Consider the following 16,158-nt stretch of genomic DNA (forward strand, 5'->3'; position numbering starts at 1 on the left):
ATAGCATTTTAAAATTAATTATGAAGAAGAGATTATTGAGTGCTAAAAACAGGCAGAAAGTCTCCAGAAAAATAAGGAGATATTGTGTGATTGGTGGAACAAAATGGTTAGGACAGTGTATTAGTCAGGGTTCTCCTGAGAAATAGAATAAATAGGATATCTATATATAGTACATTTAAAGGAGATTTATTATAGGAATTGGCTCATTCCAATACGCAGGTGAAGAAGCCCCACATCTGCCATCTGCAAGCTGGAGAAGCAGGAAAGCCAGTGACACAATTGAGTCTGAGTCCAAAGGCCTGAGAACCAAAGCGTTCCTGGTTTAAGTACCCAAGTCTGGAGGCCCAAGAACCAGGAGCCCCCATGTTGGAGGGCAGGAGAAGATGGATGTCCCAGCTCAAGAAGAGACAAAGAATTCGCCCTTTCTTCACCTTTTTTTCCATTCAGGCCCCAACAGATTGGACAATGCCTGCTCACATTGATGAGGGGAGTTTCCTACTCAGTCTACTGAATCAGATGCTAATCTCTTCCAGGAACACCCTCATAGACATGTTTAGTTCTACCAGCTGTGTGGGCATCCCTTAGTCAGTCAAGCTGACACATAAAATTAACTATCACAGGTACCCTGGTATTTGGGTTCTCCAAATAAGTGCTGTTCTGTGTTTCCCTCTGAAAAGTCAGAATTGAGCTGAGAAATTTAAATTGAATCTAGAATCTTAAGCAGAAAATAATTTAAAATAGAGAAACGCATTATTAAAATCACTACACATCTAAAGGAGTGGGAGGTAGGAAGCAGAAATTGGTAATACTGAATTTTAGAACACACGGACGTAGCAGATAGCCACATCAATCACCTCTCACCTCTCGTGTATTAATAGTTTCTGTTACCAGTAAAATAGAAATAGGAAGATGAATTCTGCATCAATTTTGCCTGTGAAATCTTACATAAGTTTTGAAGTAATAATAACTGAAAATGTCTCAAATTTTGCGAAATGCATATGCTTGTAGATTCAAAAAGTTCAGAGAATTCTAAGCATATAGACTCAAAAATGTTTATACCTTGACAAGTCATACTCAGGTTTCTAAAAGTAAGACAAAAAATGTCTTGAAAGTGGCCAGAGATAAATGATACATTACCCACAGAGAAACAATGATTCTTAAAGGACAGTGGATTTCTTAGAAGAAACCATAGATCTGAGATAAAACTTCATTGATCATCTAACTCCATTAAGTTCCTACTCTGACTGGTGGTCTAACATGACACTTTGGATCTCTAGGAATTACTGTCAGTTCAGAGCCGATGTCTACAAACCTCTGAAAAGTCTGATTATATCACTTTATCCATTATCTAGTCACTCTAGTAAATGACTGCAGGTCTCTTTGGGGATGGTTGGGATGAAGATTATCAGTGTATGTTTTTGATAATGTAGCAGAGTTCCTTCATGGGGACCTTATCTTCCTCATTTTTCAAGGTACTCTGGATCACTGAACTGGCTCAAGTCTGGGAATGATTTTGGATCCATGATTATCCATGATGTTCTAGTGATTCAAGCAGGATTTATAGCCACGAGACCTGGAGTTTTTCTCCTTATCCAGATAAGTAAGACTTTAGTACTTCTCATATACATCAGTTCTACAGGACCATGATCAACTAGTCAATGCCAAAGATTTCCATGAGTCAGACCATTCTGATTAATATTCATTAAGGTACCATACCTGCCTTGTCTTTGGTGATTGAGTACCACCATTTTGCATATATCATTCTGGGATCAAATCACTCTCACTATGTTTAGCGATTCCAGTTCAATAGTAGTAGCTCCTAATTTAATTTTAGGTTTGTAGGCAAGAACCTCGACAAAGCTCTTCTAGGATGCTGGGCTATACTCATGAATTTATTAGTCACAGCTATGATGAAAGGCATGTCCTCTGCAACCCTGCTGGTTTGGATAAGCAGATCTTACACAATAAACAGTCTCTAGCATTCCAATAATCTTAAGGTTTTAGATAACTTCTTCTACAATATACTAAGGAGTTTTTGACATTTCAGCTTCATTTAGTGTAGGCCACATTTGAGTTCATATTTCAGTCATCCAACCTCTCAAATTTTTTGAGCCATTTTTAGCCACTTAAGCCAGAATATTGAATTCACAATCTCTGCTTAGTGGGTCCATCTCAATACCTTTGGCCTTATCCAACTTTATATTCTTTTCAGCTTGATCCTACACCCTTAAGAACCATTCCTACACACATATCTCTAGCTTAAATCACAACTACCTAGAGGCCGTTTCTGAAATACAGATTAAATATTTTCTGAAATATACATGGCTTTACTCTAAAGCCTATCTTACTCTAAAATCTATTCTGGATTTTCGCTTCTCCATACAGGATCCTGAACTGCCGTAGTCATGTTCACCACAATTGGATTGTCTATATCATAAGGCTCTAATGGAAAATCTGACCCTTCATGTCTAGACTTGCCCAATACTAAAACATCATATTGAATTTAGTCAAGACTGTAAATATAATTATGAATTGACAAGAAATATGGGGGATTAAAGCATGTTTAATGACAGCATGAGAATGGGACCCTCTTCATAAGCACTTCATATCATAGCTGTTCACTTCTTTACAGTCAGCAGGAAAGCTCTCTAACTTTGAATGTGTCTCTTGAGGGAAGGCCTGGACCCTCTTTCATGGGACTCACCTGATTAGGTCAGACTCACTCAAGATAATCTCTCTTTTTTTATTATTAACTCTAGGCCAATTGACTAGAGATATTAATTACATCTGAAAAAAAAACCTTCTATTCTGTCATATAATGTAACCAAGTCATATAGTGAAATTCATCATATTCGCAGGTCTTGCCCATATTCAAAGGGAGGAGATTATATCATGTATGTATACCAGTGAGGAAGGAATCTAGGGAGCCATCTTAGAATTCTGCCCATATCCCTTGCCATATTTCCTTTTACACTAGTTTACTCATTTCAAATCAAATAATCTAAATCACAAAATTTATTTTGGTGGCAATGTTGGAAGTCTAAGAGATATGGAAGTGGGCCTGGCTGCAAATTTTCCCATTGGAAGAAGTTAAATGGGAATATGGTGGGAAGCGGAGAAGAGCAAGAGCAAGGTTAGGCAGGAGTCAGAAAAACTAATCTGTGCTGTTAAGTCAGGAGAGTCCTTACTCTTGGATATAATGACTGGAATGGGAGCATGGGAGATATTTCTGGCTTACATCTGGTCACATTTTACTACTTCATCTGCATGGTAGTTTTAGGGTTATGTACAGTTTGCGAAGATTCATTGAGCTGTATACGTAAGATATAGGTGGTTTTCTTTATGTATATTTTACCTCAATGAAAATAATCCTTTAAATACCCAGGCTGTGGAAATCCTTTCTGAGCATTCATATGCCTGAAGACTTTTGGTGTTGATTGAAAATACTATATATCATGTAAATATGTTTTCATCAAAATAATAAAATCCTTCCTTTCCTTTAACGTTGCTTTTTCTTCAGTGCATTATAACCTACATTAGGCTATTACAAAAACCTGAAAGATGAAAATTAGTCAAGTTGCCAGTAAAATACACTAGGTTTCAGAAGTTCCTTATCTAAAAAATGGGGAAAATAATGGCATCATGACCTTTACAAAAGAGAATAGGAGTAATATACCAGAGCATGTAGTTTATTGCCTAGCACCCAGTAATCATTCCCTGATTTTAGAGAAATGAATAAAGTAGAACAACAACATCAAAATGTCAAACTGTGTGTCAAGAATGGCCTCTTGTGTGGAACTCCAAGTGTTGATGCCCAGAGATTCTGCTTTGAAGGGGTTTGTGTTTAGGTATGTTGTAAATTTTCCTGCTTTTGTTATGCTTATTCTGAGAGAATTAAGTGGAAGGAGAATCTGGCAGATAACATATAGTACTTTCAATGTGGGAAGCGGAGAATTACATGGGATCAAAGAGGTGTTACCAAGATCGTTCCATGATTTACTCATTAGAACTCTGGACCCTGGTTCTCACAATGAGATATATGACAAAGGTGGAACCTTACTCTACGTCTCTGCTGAAGTGGATTCTTCCCAATACTCTTGTTTGTTTCCAGACAAACTATTGTTTCCCTGAAACAAGCATAAGTGCCTGCATATCTGAGTGCACCAGCAAACTGAGCACAGTGTTAGCAGTGACTAGCCATGTCCCTTGATTCATGCCATCCTGTGGACAATTGGATAAAACTGTGTGCCAGAAAGTAAAAGGCATATGAAACTCTGAACACCTGAAATCAGTGTGAATAAGGAGGCTAGGACTTGTGATTAAGGTAAAGGGCACAGTTTTATCACACCACGTTCATTAATGGGATGAGCAATTCATTATTTCAAAGTATTTAAGTTCTAAAAATATCCTCAAAATATGCATTTGAGAGGTTTGAATTTTACTCTTTTTACCTCTCACTTTCTATCACCCAGTTTTTGAAGCTATAAGATAACACGGTAGGCTGGAGACAAGAGAAAATTGAGTGTATTTCTTGAAGGATAACTACAATAAAAATCAAGATATACGGAGTGAGACGGGAGATGGAAAGCAAGACAAAGCACTTCCTTGGAGTTTTATCCTGTTGTAGTCCCTTCCTGTCCCAAAGAATTCACAGAATGTTCAGTGGTAGAAAAATTTCAGAGTTGTAATTTAAGTGCCAGCTATCACTCAAGTTAGGACTTGGACCCTGTATCTTCAGTTTAAAATGCTGATGCACTCTTGACTGAAGTATGAAAACTGTAAAGTATCTTGGAATTAAAAGAATTTAGATCTGCCATCTAAGTTATTTTACGTCCCTTTGAGGATTATTTCTGACACTCTTTCCTCATACACAAAACACCTGCCTTTAATGTGCAAATTGTATGGATTCCAATTTTATACCATTCAAATACATATTCCATATTTGCTGATCAAAGGTTTTCTGGTGCATGGTGTTATGGAGATAGAGTCCAAGATCTTGTTGTGATTTTGAGAACATGTAATATGCTCAAGGTTCAAGGATCTCAAACCATACCAAAGATGTTGGTGATCCCAACACCGTCTCTTAGTCTCTCACCCCCACTTCTTTCCACTATTGAGACAGAGTTCAGAGAATTTTATAATGGGTAAAATAGCAGCCTTCATTAAAAGGGCCCTCTTCAACCCTTTTCCAGACATATATTGGGTGTAATAAAGTCCTATCAATTCAGTGGCCAAACTATAACTTGCCATTTTTTCATATCAGATTGACAGATGGTGTCAAGGAGTAAGAACTTGTGACCTTGACTATCATATCTTAATGAAAGTATTTCAAGACATTGGAAACCTCTTATAGCAGTAAAGAGTTAGTGACAGAAGACACCAGGCAGTTATAGAAACAAAACACACACACACACACACACACACACACCAAAAATGAGAGAATACGGTTGGCAAAATCTTATTGCAAAAGGGTCCAGAGAACTTACTTGGAAGCTGTGTCTGCCTACCAACCCTACTGGTTAACTTCTATTATAGTTTCACTTATAAGTCTTCAAAATCTGATGGAGATATAGAGAAGGGTGTTGAAAGATCCTCCAAATTCTCTTGTTGCATTCTTGGTTTTTTAAATTATGGCTCTGTCTTGGTTGGTCAGTGTGTTGTACCTATTTATGGTTTAATATCTTCGTCTCTAAAATGGGATCTAAATAACTACCTTATCTACTTTTAGGGTAACTGTGAGAAGACATAAGAAGAGGCCTTTAAAATGATATATAATAGGTATTCTCTAAGTGTTAGTTCTCTCAACAACAACAAAAATCTTTTGTTCGTTATAATTGTGTTTTCACTTAGCAAACATTCACTATGTTGCTTAATACTTTGGATAGACTATACTCAAAGAGAAAGTGTCCTAAAACAATGATCTTCTTTAAGATCTGGCTTCTGAACATTGTAATGTCATATACTTTAATTTTGGGTTACTAATCACTGCCTTATTTTTGTTCATAATGAATTTGTTTTCGGGTGCCTGATTAATTTATGAAAGTTTTATGACAGGCACATTGCTGTTGGTGACCATCTGGAAGAATCACCGCACTTTTGTGAAACCCATGCATGCCAAGTTAGTATTTTTATTCTGAAATTTTTTTCATGTTGTCCTCCTCCTCTTCCTCCTCCTCCTCCTCACTACCATCACCACCATGACCATCTCACCACCAACAACTGTCTTTATCAATATCATTTCTCCATCCAACAACAGTGTTCAAACCACATCTTCAATAAGTTGTTAGGAGGCTTGTTGCCAGACTCACAACTTAGATAATAGGACTGGTTAATTTCCTTACTCCTCTCTCACCTGCACTTAAGACAAAGCTCTTTGAAACTAGAGTAAAATAAATATTTTTGAATACTTAAGACAAATTTTTCCCAACCTTGGAGATTCTCCAGAAGTGTAGAGGGAGGTTGATGAACCCAAGAAAATATGGGAAACCTATTGGAATAGACGGTGTTTGGAGCACAGGAAAGGAGAGTCAAGATGGACTGTTGCTGCAGGAAATGGAAACAGATGTTTTCTAATTATTTCTTTTTCTTTCAATCAAATTGATGTGATTGGAGCATTTTCAGCTCTAGTAAACTAGTACAGCCTATGCTTACATATGTTTGAGGCAACCAGGAAATATAAGTTGTTCGGTATAACAGGGTTACCTTGATTGCAACTGGAAACAAACACAGACAGAGTAACCTCTGAGCAGAGTAGCTCCCTGCCCTCAACCCAACCAATACTTCCTTATAAACATCCCAGGAAAGATAGAGACACATTTTAGAAAAATAGCAGTGTCATGGCAGATGGTACAGGAAGATTTCATGGCAGAGGTGGATGGTTTCCTTGTGCGGAGGGGGCAAATGGAATGTAGTACAACCAACCTGATAAACCAGAGGGCTCTGCTATGTGGCATGATGATTCTTACTTGGTATCATTAGGATAAGCACAATCAAGGAAGCAGTTTTGTCCCTACTATCAGATACATCTTATCAACCGAGGGAGACCATGGGTTGAGGGAGTGGGTGGGAAGACACATGAAAGGTTCTAGCTCTATTTTAAAAAGACAGTAACGAGCAAATCTATTGTAGAGGTGGAAGAATTTATGGATGATATTAGAATAAGGATTTAAAATAAATATCATATAAATTCTTAAAGCCATAAAGGAAGAAAATAGAAACTTGACACTGGAATAAAGTTATAAAGAAAAACCAGTCAGAGACACTGGATGTGGATAAGTAATGAATGAATTTTTTAAAAAATCAATAGATTATCAAATAAGAGAATGGGCACTATACTCAAAGATCAAATTAGTGAACTGAACATTAAGTCAAGGAAAAATCTTAGAAACCATCACAAAGGTATCAAAAGGTGGAAACTAAAACATAACAATAAACTAGTCCCAGAAGGAGAGCAAAAATTAAATCGAGAGGAAACATTTAAAGAAATACAACAGTGCTCCAATCCTTGGGCTTATGGTAGCTAATGGCCCTGGATCTGGAGGAAGCCTCACTCCTTTCTTGGGTGTAATCTTGGAATCTGTGCTGTGTGAAATATCTGATCTCAAGGCTGTCCAAATCAGCCATGAATTACACATCCTATGCCCTTCCCCTCCAATGCTTTGAGCAATCTAGGGGGCTAAAGCCACAGATATGTTTCAGTTCACTGCAGAAAGAAACACAAACCAAAGGACAATGATGAAATGTGTTCCCAGGAGAAACCAAGGTCAGTGCACTGTTCTGGCTATGAGGACTCCACGTGTGCATCGGGTCGTGGAGTGAATTGGTTCCCTGTTATTCTTTCCAAAGCTTGCCTCTTAGTGATCTTTGGAAGAAATGTATCAGACAAACAGAGATAAAATTTGAGATTATAAAATCAGATGGAATCCTCAGGAGATAGAAGACAGCAAAACTGATGAAGACAAAGAAGTTAAAGCTGACAAAATGTTAGCCTTCTCCTGGGTCTCATCTTTGATTGAAGAAAAATTTTTAGAAAACATTGATTAAAAAACTTCATTAAAAAATTGACTCGATGAACCATCTTTCAAAACACCTGGCACTTCAAATTCCTCTCTCACAATCATTATTGAAAACCAAAACCTTTTTCTAAAGCTACAGACATACACAAGAGGGAGCCAAACTAAGCATCCATCTGCCCGCATTGCCTTTTTTCAGAGGAGAAGTCTTATGAGAAACTCAGCAAGCAGGGATGCCAGTCTATAAAGAATTTGGAGACAGCTGCCTGCACTGAAGAGAAGTCCTTCAGGGTCCATTTTCTAAAGTGTCAAATCTTTAAAGGATTCTGTGCTTAGTTACAGCAGAATATAGAGATTTCAAATTCACAAAACAGATGCAGTAATAACGACCTACACTTGGGGCACAGTCCTGTTTTAGGGGACCACATGTTGAAATAAATATCTTGACAGAAGTGCCTACTCATGATAAAGGCAAGTTTTTAGGGGACTTGTCAAAAAAAATGTCAATTACCTCTGTGAAAGTAAAGCATAAAAAATTAATATGAATATCACTCAAATCATTTGTCATACCATGATGTATATTATGAGATTTGAAACGTACTTTTTTAGATAAAAATATGGAGTACTGTCCTAATATAACTTTTATCTTGTCTATCAAGTCACAGATTAGTCTATAGATAGAGCTCACTTAGGCGTGGTTATCATATAACTGATGAGAAGAAGGATGAAAAATTTAGTAACTTGAACCTAAGTTAAGAAATCACCATAAGGCCCCAAAATGTATAGTAATTGCAATTTAAATATAGTTATATTAATTAGAAAGAAAGTTGTGGCTCATCTTTTTGACTTAGAAACTATAAAAAGAGAAAAAAATTCCTCTAAGCCTTATTTACTTTGTGCCACAATTTCTTCTTTTTCCCATCCATAAATGATAAACCTAGCGATTCAGCAATATTTCCAAAGATAATGGCATTGTCATGGATTAAAGATTATAATGGGTTAACATTACAACAAATGAGAGAGCATCCGTCAGCTATCCCTGAGGAAGTTCTGTGACTACTGAACACAAATCTTGCCACCTTAAGTAGTCCAAAAATAATAAAGCCATACGAGGAAGTTGATTTTCTTATGAGAAATATGAGATAACATGGAATGAAATCTCAAGTGAGAACATTTAGAAAAGTGACAATAATACTTACTCAGATAACCAGTTAGAGTGAGTCTCTCCAAGGACAAGAACTCTTATTTGTCTTTGGTAATCCAGGGGCTAACAGAGATCTGGCACTGAGTAATTACTAAATAGAAATTTGGTGAATGAGTCTTGTTTACATTAGTTGGGAAGTTTTATATCAGTTGTTCTAAGTTGTTTTCTGTAACTATATCTTTATGCCGTGCCTCCTGTTCTCCAAGAAACTTGAGTTTAATTATGAATATAATCATGTTTACCAACATACCTAAGCATCTTGTTACGCACAAACTACATGGCCTAGACAAGGGCAGTAGACATCTCCACAAAATGACTTGAATATAAATTACATGTGGTTCCCCTACTATGGGTAATGATGCTGCTTTTTAGCAATCATTAAATAACGACCTTGCTTGGAGTCTGAGTTCTCACTGGTATAAAAGTAAAAGTATTATGTATTATCCCCAAGGAAGTTGGATTGAGAAAGGGAAAAGTATATTACACTATAGAAAAGAAGAGAGAACAAGAGTTTGGAAATGAGAGTGTAGGTTGCTCTGTGAAGTGTGTGACCCCAAAACCATTGTGTTGAGTTCAGAAATTAGTAAACTAATCTATTCAGTTGATTTCAAGATGAAGCGAAGTGCTCTAAATTGTGTATCAAGGAATTTATTCTTTGGGAAATCTTTGAGTTTAGATTGAATAATTCTTTTCCACAACAAAGTATTTAATCTTTTATTTAAAGTCTCATTAGTCCTATGTCAGTGACCCATCTGTATGTGAACAGAAGATGCTATTTCTTACAGAGGAGAACACGTTTTCATGGAAGTGGAATGCTGAGTCTGAACAATAGGCACATGGTTTGAATTTGAGGGCAGTTAGGAATTGTTACTACTCCTAGGCAGATGTTTCAGAGAAAGCAGTCAAAACTTTTTTAAACTTTCAAGGTACAAAGTGGGCAGGAGATAAAAAGAGGAATGCCTAGTAACCTCATAATTCTTTGGATTCACCCAGCAAATCCATGTCAAAACTTAAATTGAGTGCTGGTTTAAATCCACTCCCCTTTTCACAAAGGAGTGATTTCTCATGTATTCAAGAAAATCACTATTTTTACTTATCTTTGTAAAAGAATTTCTTTTTTGGTAAAAAATAAAAATAAGCAGGCATTCTATAAATAACTATAGATTAACAGAAGGAATAAACTGAATGAGAGGAACTCTTTGTAATTTTGAAGCCATCAAATTCAGTACAGCAAAATGAAACTGAAAACATGTATTAATTCAATGCATACATGTTTACACGGATTTAAAATGTAGTTTAGATATATCAGCAAATGTCCCATTTGACTTTAGCCAGAAGTTTTGGTAACTCAGTATACCCACCAAATACTCATCTCTTAGTGCCCCTGAAAAATGAATGTTAAGAAATCTTATTTGAATCAATGGAACTTTGCTGAGATTAGGAATATTCATTCTGAGGAACCTCTGGTAGAAAATACTCCTTATTATAGCAAATAATCTTGGACCAACTCAGTAATAGTAACACCCAACTTTCAAAAAGGATAGCAGTGAGAAGAGGAAAATTCCAGGACACTAATTTTTCTAACAGATTTAACTAAAAGCTAAATGAAAAATGAGTTAAATTACTTAGAGTAGTTTAGAAAAGTAGAACAAAGGAGAAATAAAATGTCAAAATTTCCTACAGGTGATGAGTCTTACAACTATGTGATTCCATGCTGATTTAAGCTACCAACAGACCATGAACAGAAATCAGTCTTCCAACTATTTTAGGTAAAAGATTCAGGCAGAATTAAATCTTATCAGGGAACAAATTATTTGTAGATCAAACAGAATAAAAAGTATTATTTAATTCTAATTCTTCTTACATGATCACGGGTGCCATTTATACGTAGGTGGCTCGTTGGTCTAGGGGTATGATTCTCGCTTCGGGTGCGAGAGGTCCCGGGTTCAAATCCCGGACGAGCCCACTTGCTTACTTTTCCACCAATCGGACTTGAGAATCTAAAGCAAGTGTTTTCTCAAATATTCTTGCCAAAAACATGGGTTTTCATCACATTAACATTGCGGTTGTCTTCGAAGCTGGTGGGTACTTAATTCCGGATGTCTTCGAAGCTGGTGGGTACTTAATTCCGGATCTCCTAGGTGGAGACGCATCCCATGTGTTGATGCCGGCGCGGGGCGCGCCCCCAATTCCAGTTCTCCTATGGATGCCTTCTCAAACGCCACGCCATTCCTTGGGCATCAAATATGTGCTTGCGTACGTACGTGCGTGCGGATGTGCGTGTGCATAGTTGAGGAAGCGCTGCAAGCGGAGGGTGGGGAAGCTTCAATTACGGTCTACCAGTATTTTCCTAACTCTCGTTGAGAAGTGAATTTTAATTTCCACTGGTACCTGCAACTTCAGTGATCGTACTCTGACTGGCAGCATTTACTGCTCGTAACACACTGACTAAAGTAAAAGTGACGCCAACTGCTGCGGCGGCCGCTTCTGCTCTGGTCGACTGTTGGTTACAGATTCCTGCCTCTTTCTTTTCCTGCGCTGAGTGTCAACCTTTGCTGGATGCCAGGGGTGCAGTGGTGGACAGGGAATAAAAAAGGTTTTGTTTCTTCGGAATTTAATTTCACAAGTAACTAAATATTTACAATTATGCGTCCTATGAGGAAGTACAGAATTCCCATAGAAACAAGTAGACTCCAAGGAATATTGCCGGCCAAGGTTTGTCCACCCGGAGAGAAAAATCACAAGGAGCAATCGTTAACCCTGGAATTTCAACGTCTTCCCCACTCCATGCTCGAAAACTTACCAGTACTTTCTCCTCTGCCCCCAGAAATGCTCTCACTTCGGAATTGTTCAAAATGCCCAGGTGAATTGATTAATACTGAAATTTGAAAGACAAAAAAAAGATGGAGAGGAAAGTATTAATCCAGTTACTTTGCACACGATAGCTAAATTAAGGTATTTCCTCAGAATAATCATGTTGGTTTTTAGCCATGACTGAAAGTGGACATACTCACCACCACCACCGCCATTTCTTCTTTTGTTTGTGGCACCACTGAGGCGCCACTGGCCCTGCTCACCTTGGTATTCTGAAAAGAGTGTAGTTTGTTTTACCTTTCCTTGTTCTGATCAATTTGGGGGGGCCCATTAACTATGAAGATGCAGGTCCTCATTCCAACGTGGTATGCAATATATTCTCTTTTTATACATGAAATATAAATGTATGATTTATTTGTAATTCAATATATTTTTATAATTTGGAGTAGATGGAGTCATTCATTAAGTTTGAAATTCGAAAGGAGCTTCATCCAACCTCTGTCCTTTAAGAATTTTCTCAGAAGTAAGGGAGTCAGTTTTATGCCATCTAAGCGGGAAATTGAATCATCCTTCTTCAAGGGATTTTACTATCCTAAGAGGAAAGAGTTAAAGATATTGTCTGATAACAAATGGCACAGGTAGACCACTTTACAATAAAGCCCACAGTCAATAAACTGGACTCACAATCTAAATTTCCAGATATTTTTGTGGCCTAATTATAACTATAGACCAGTAACCAAAGGTCACTAGACATCTAAAGTGTCTCATATCAAAGACAAAGATAAAAGTGAACTAGAAAAAAATAGCAGAAAATATTATGCAGAGAGAAGAAAACTCAAGGATGTTATTACATCTATTCTTTTTTTTTAAAAAAAAAAAAGAATGCTGTACAAAAGAGTAACTCAGATACAGAAGTCTCTTAAAATTGAAATTGTGAGAGAAGAAATGAAAAACTTAATGGAGTATTTGGAATAAAATGTGAAGGACATATTCCAGAATATGGAGTAAAAATACAAAGGGAAATTCCAGCAGTCATGCTCCTTGGTATATACCCAAATTAACTGAAAAATCTATGTCCACACAAAAACCTGCACAAGAATGTTATAGCAGCTTTATTCATAATTGCCAAAACTTGGAAGCAATCAAAATGTCCTTCGAAAAATAAACAAAATGTGGTACATTCATACAATGGAATATTATTCAGTAATAAAAATAAATGTGCTGTCAAACCACAAAAAAACATGAAGAACCTTAAAAGCATATTGCTAAATAATAGGAGCCAATTTGAAAAGGCTGCATATTGTATTATCCCAACCATATAACATTCTGGAAAAGGTAAAACTAAAGAACAGTAAAAAGGTCAGTAGTTGGGGAGTGAGAGGGATTTAGGAACAAAGATGTGGAGTACAGGGCAGTAAAACTATTCTCTGTGATACAGTAATCATGGACACAAGTCGTTATACATTTGTCAAAACCCATAGAATGTACAACACAAAGAGTGAGCCCTAATATAAATTATGAATTTCAGTTAATAAGAATATGTTAATATTGTTTAATCAGTTGTAACAAATGTACCACAATAACATAAGATGTAAATAATAGAAGAAGCTGTGGGGGAGGGGAGAGGGTATGCAGGAACTCTGTATTTTCCTATCAATTTTTCTGTAAATCTAAAACTGCCAAAAAAAATAAAGCCTATTTAAAAATACAAACAGAATGCAAATAGGGGGTAGTAAATTAAAAAAAGAAAAGTAGAGGAAACATCCTGGAGGTTTAAAATCCAAGTATAAGAAATTCCAGAAAACAAAAAAGAAAGGAGAGAGAAGAGAGAATATGTAAGTGAGAAAATCAACAAGAACAAAAAAATCAAGCTAATTTCCCAAACTGAAGTACGTCATTTTCCAAATTTAATGATATAATAGAGCTCCCAGAACAGGGAATGAAAATAGAAACACACAAAGGCATATCTTTCAGACATATTAGGATATTGAGGGCCAAGAAATCACCCTGAAAGAGAGAAAAGCTAATTACACATGAAACCTAGTAATTAGAATGACTTTGTAATTCCTGAAAGCAATACTGGAAGCTAGAAAAAAATGGAGTACTCTTTCAAAATTCTGAAAGAAAATATTACCCAGCCTAGCATTGCATACCCAACCAAACATGCAAGTGTTAGAGAAACATAAACAATGTTCTCCAACACCCAACTACTCAAAAATCTTATCTCCAATGAATTCTTTCTCAGAAAGCTACTCTACAATGTACTCCGCCTAAAGGAGAAGACAAATTCAGATAGAAAAGGACTTGGAAATGTACAGGATGATGGTGAAGGAAGACATCAGGATGAAAACTGTATAGCAAGTACAGAAATCACTCAATTTCTTTTTTGGCAAACTTTAATGGTTATTTGCGGTAATTTAAAAAAAACAATTCTAATGTTCAGGAAGCAATACATCATGAGAGATCACTGAATAATATTTGCCAATCATATAAACAGTGAATACTAATTCAACAAAAATTATGATATAACTATATTTGGAAGTAAGATTGATGGGAAGGGTGTCTGTATATGGTGGTGTTTAAGGTGAGGAAACAAAGATGAATCTTATGTTTGTATAATGGGTAATCAATAGAAAATACTAAACAAAAAAAAATAAGTAGAAATAAAAGCATGTGTATTAGTTAGAATACAATTTTGTGTTTATTAACAAATATACAAACTATAACTAAAAGGAAGCAGACATTTACTGACCTGTCACTAATGGTTTGAAGGTATATATAACCCAGGTTGATGCTTTGGCTCCATGGTGTTGGTTCTAGTCTTCTATCTCATGGCTCCCTTTTTCCTATGGTGTTGCTGGGTCCAATCTCTTTCTATTTCCTGACTCCTTTATTCCTATGGTGTTGCTTTTTCCAGCAAGCAGATCCAGTAGAAAGAGAGAAGTGGAAGGTATTTCTTTTCTCTTTTGTGCATAACTAGAAGCTTTACATATACTTTCTCTCTAATGCCCTAGTTTAGAAATTGGTCACATGACCATGCTTAGCAGCAAGGAAGGTTGTGCATTGTAATCTTCTCATGAGTGGCTATGAGCTCTACTAAATTCCCATTTCTTTTTTTTTTAAGATTGGCACCTGAGCTAACATCTGTTGCCAATCTTTCTTTTTTTTTTTTCACTGGCGAAACCTGGGCTGCTGAAGCAGCATGTGCAAACTTAACCACTCAGCCATGGGGTCAGCCCCTAAATTTCCATTTCTTGGAAGAAAAGAACAAATATTGGTGGCCAACTAGCCATCTCTGCCATAGCATGATATTTGGAGATATGCTAGTAAAAACAAAAACAACAGCACAAACAAACAAAAAAGCCAAATGGCAGAAAATCTTTGCCTCTACCAAGGGGGAATAAGACAGGAGGAAGAGGACCACTTTTTTACGTACATATATTTTTGAAGTACTTAAGATTTTATAACATGCATTAACTTTGATCAAAAAAATTTTAATTAGAAAAATAAGCTTTGAACTGAGAGCCAAGGTATGGATAAAAATTCATCCAAGTTAAAATGAGAAAGGGCATGAGCATTCCATGAGGGGAGATGGCTTGTTGGGAGATAGGGGAAATAGATTCTTCTTGATACAAAACCACGAATTGGACTGGGCAAGGAAAACAAGGTTGAAGGAAGTGGATTAGCTGAGGTTGAAGATCCAGGCAGGTCAATATAGCAAACACTAAAATATAAGGACTTTTCCAAGTAAGAAGAGAAAACGATGCTTTGTGACAAGCAAAAGAGGGTCTTCACTCAAGAAGTTAGTGCAGCCTAAGGGAAAGTGTCCTTACATTAAGAGTGTGAGAATGCAGCAGGGATTTCGTTCCTTCAGCATTTCCCCCATGTTTCCTGTTGTTCATCCTATGATTGATTTGCTTTGGCTTCAGAAGAAAAATCTTCATGACCGTCTTCCATTTTCAGATTTAAGGATGTTCCCTGATCAGCCACTCACAAGCTTCAGCGCTCCAGCCACAATGATTTCTCAACGCTTTTCTAGATACTCCTGGCCTCCTCCTTTGCTCAGGCCCTTTCCTCACTCTGGGATACTCTCTCTCTTTGCTACCCATAGACAACTTGCTCTTGAAG

The 16,158-nt window shown here is 36.8% G+C and overlaps 1 non-coding gene across 1 annotated transcript; it reads left to right on the plus strand.

The window, feature by feature from the left end:
- Nucleotides 1-11,109: 11,109 nt before the first annotated feature.
- On the plus strand, nucleotides 11,110-11,181 carry TRNAP-CGG (transfer RNA proline (anticodon CGG)). The gene has a single exon. It is a non-coding gene; the product is annotated as a tRNA-Pro (tRNA).
- Nucleotides 11,182-16,158: the final 4,977 nt, after the last annotated feature.

Source organism: Equus caballus, chromosome 20 (assembly GCF_041296265.1).
Source record: "Equus caballus isolate H_3958 breed thoroughbred chromosome 20, TB-T2T, whole genome shotgun sequence".
In the NCBI taxonomy this organism is placed as follows: Eukaryota; Metazoa; Chordata; class Mammalia; order Perissodactyla; family Equidae; genus Equus; species Equus caballus.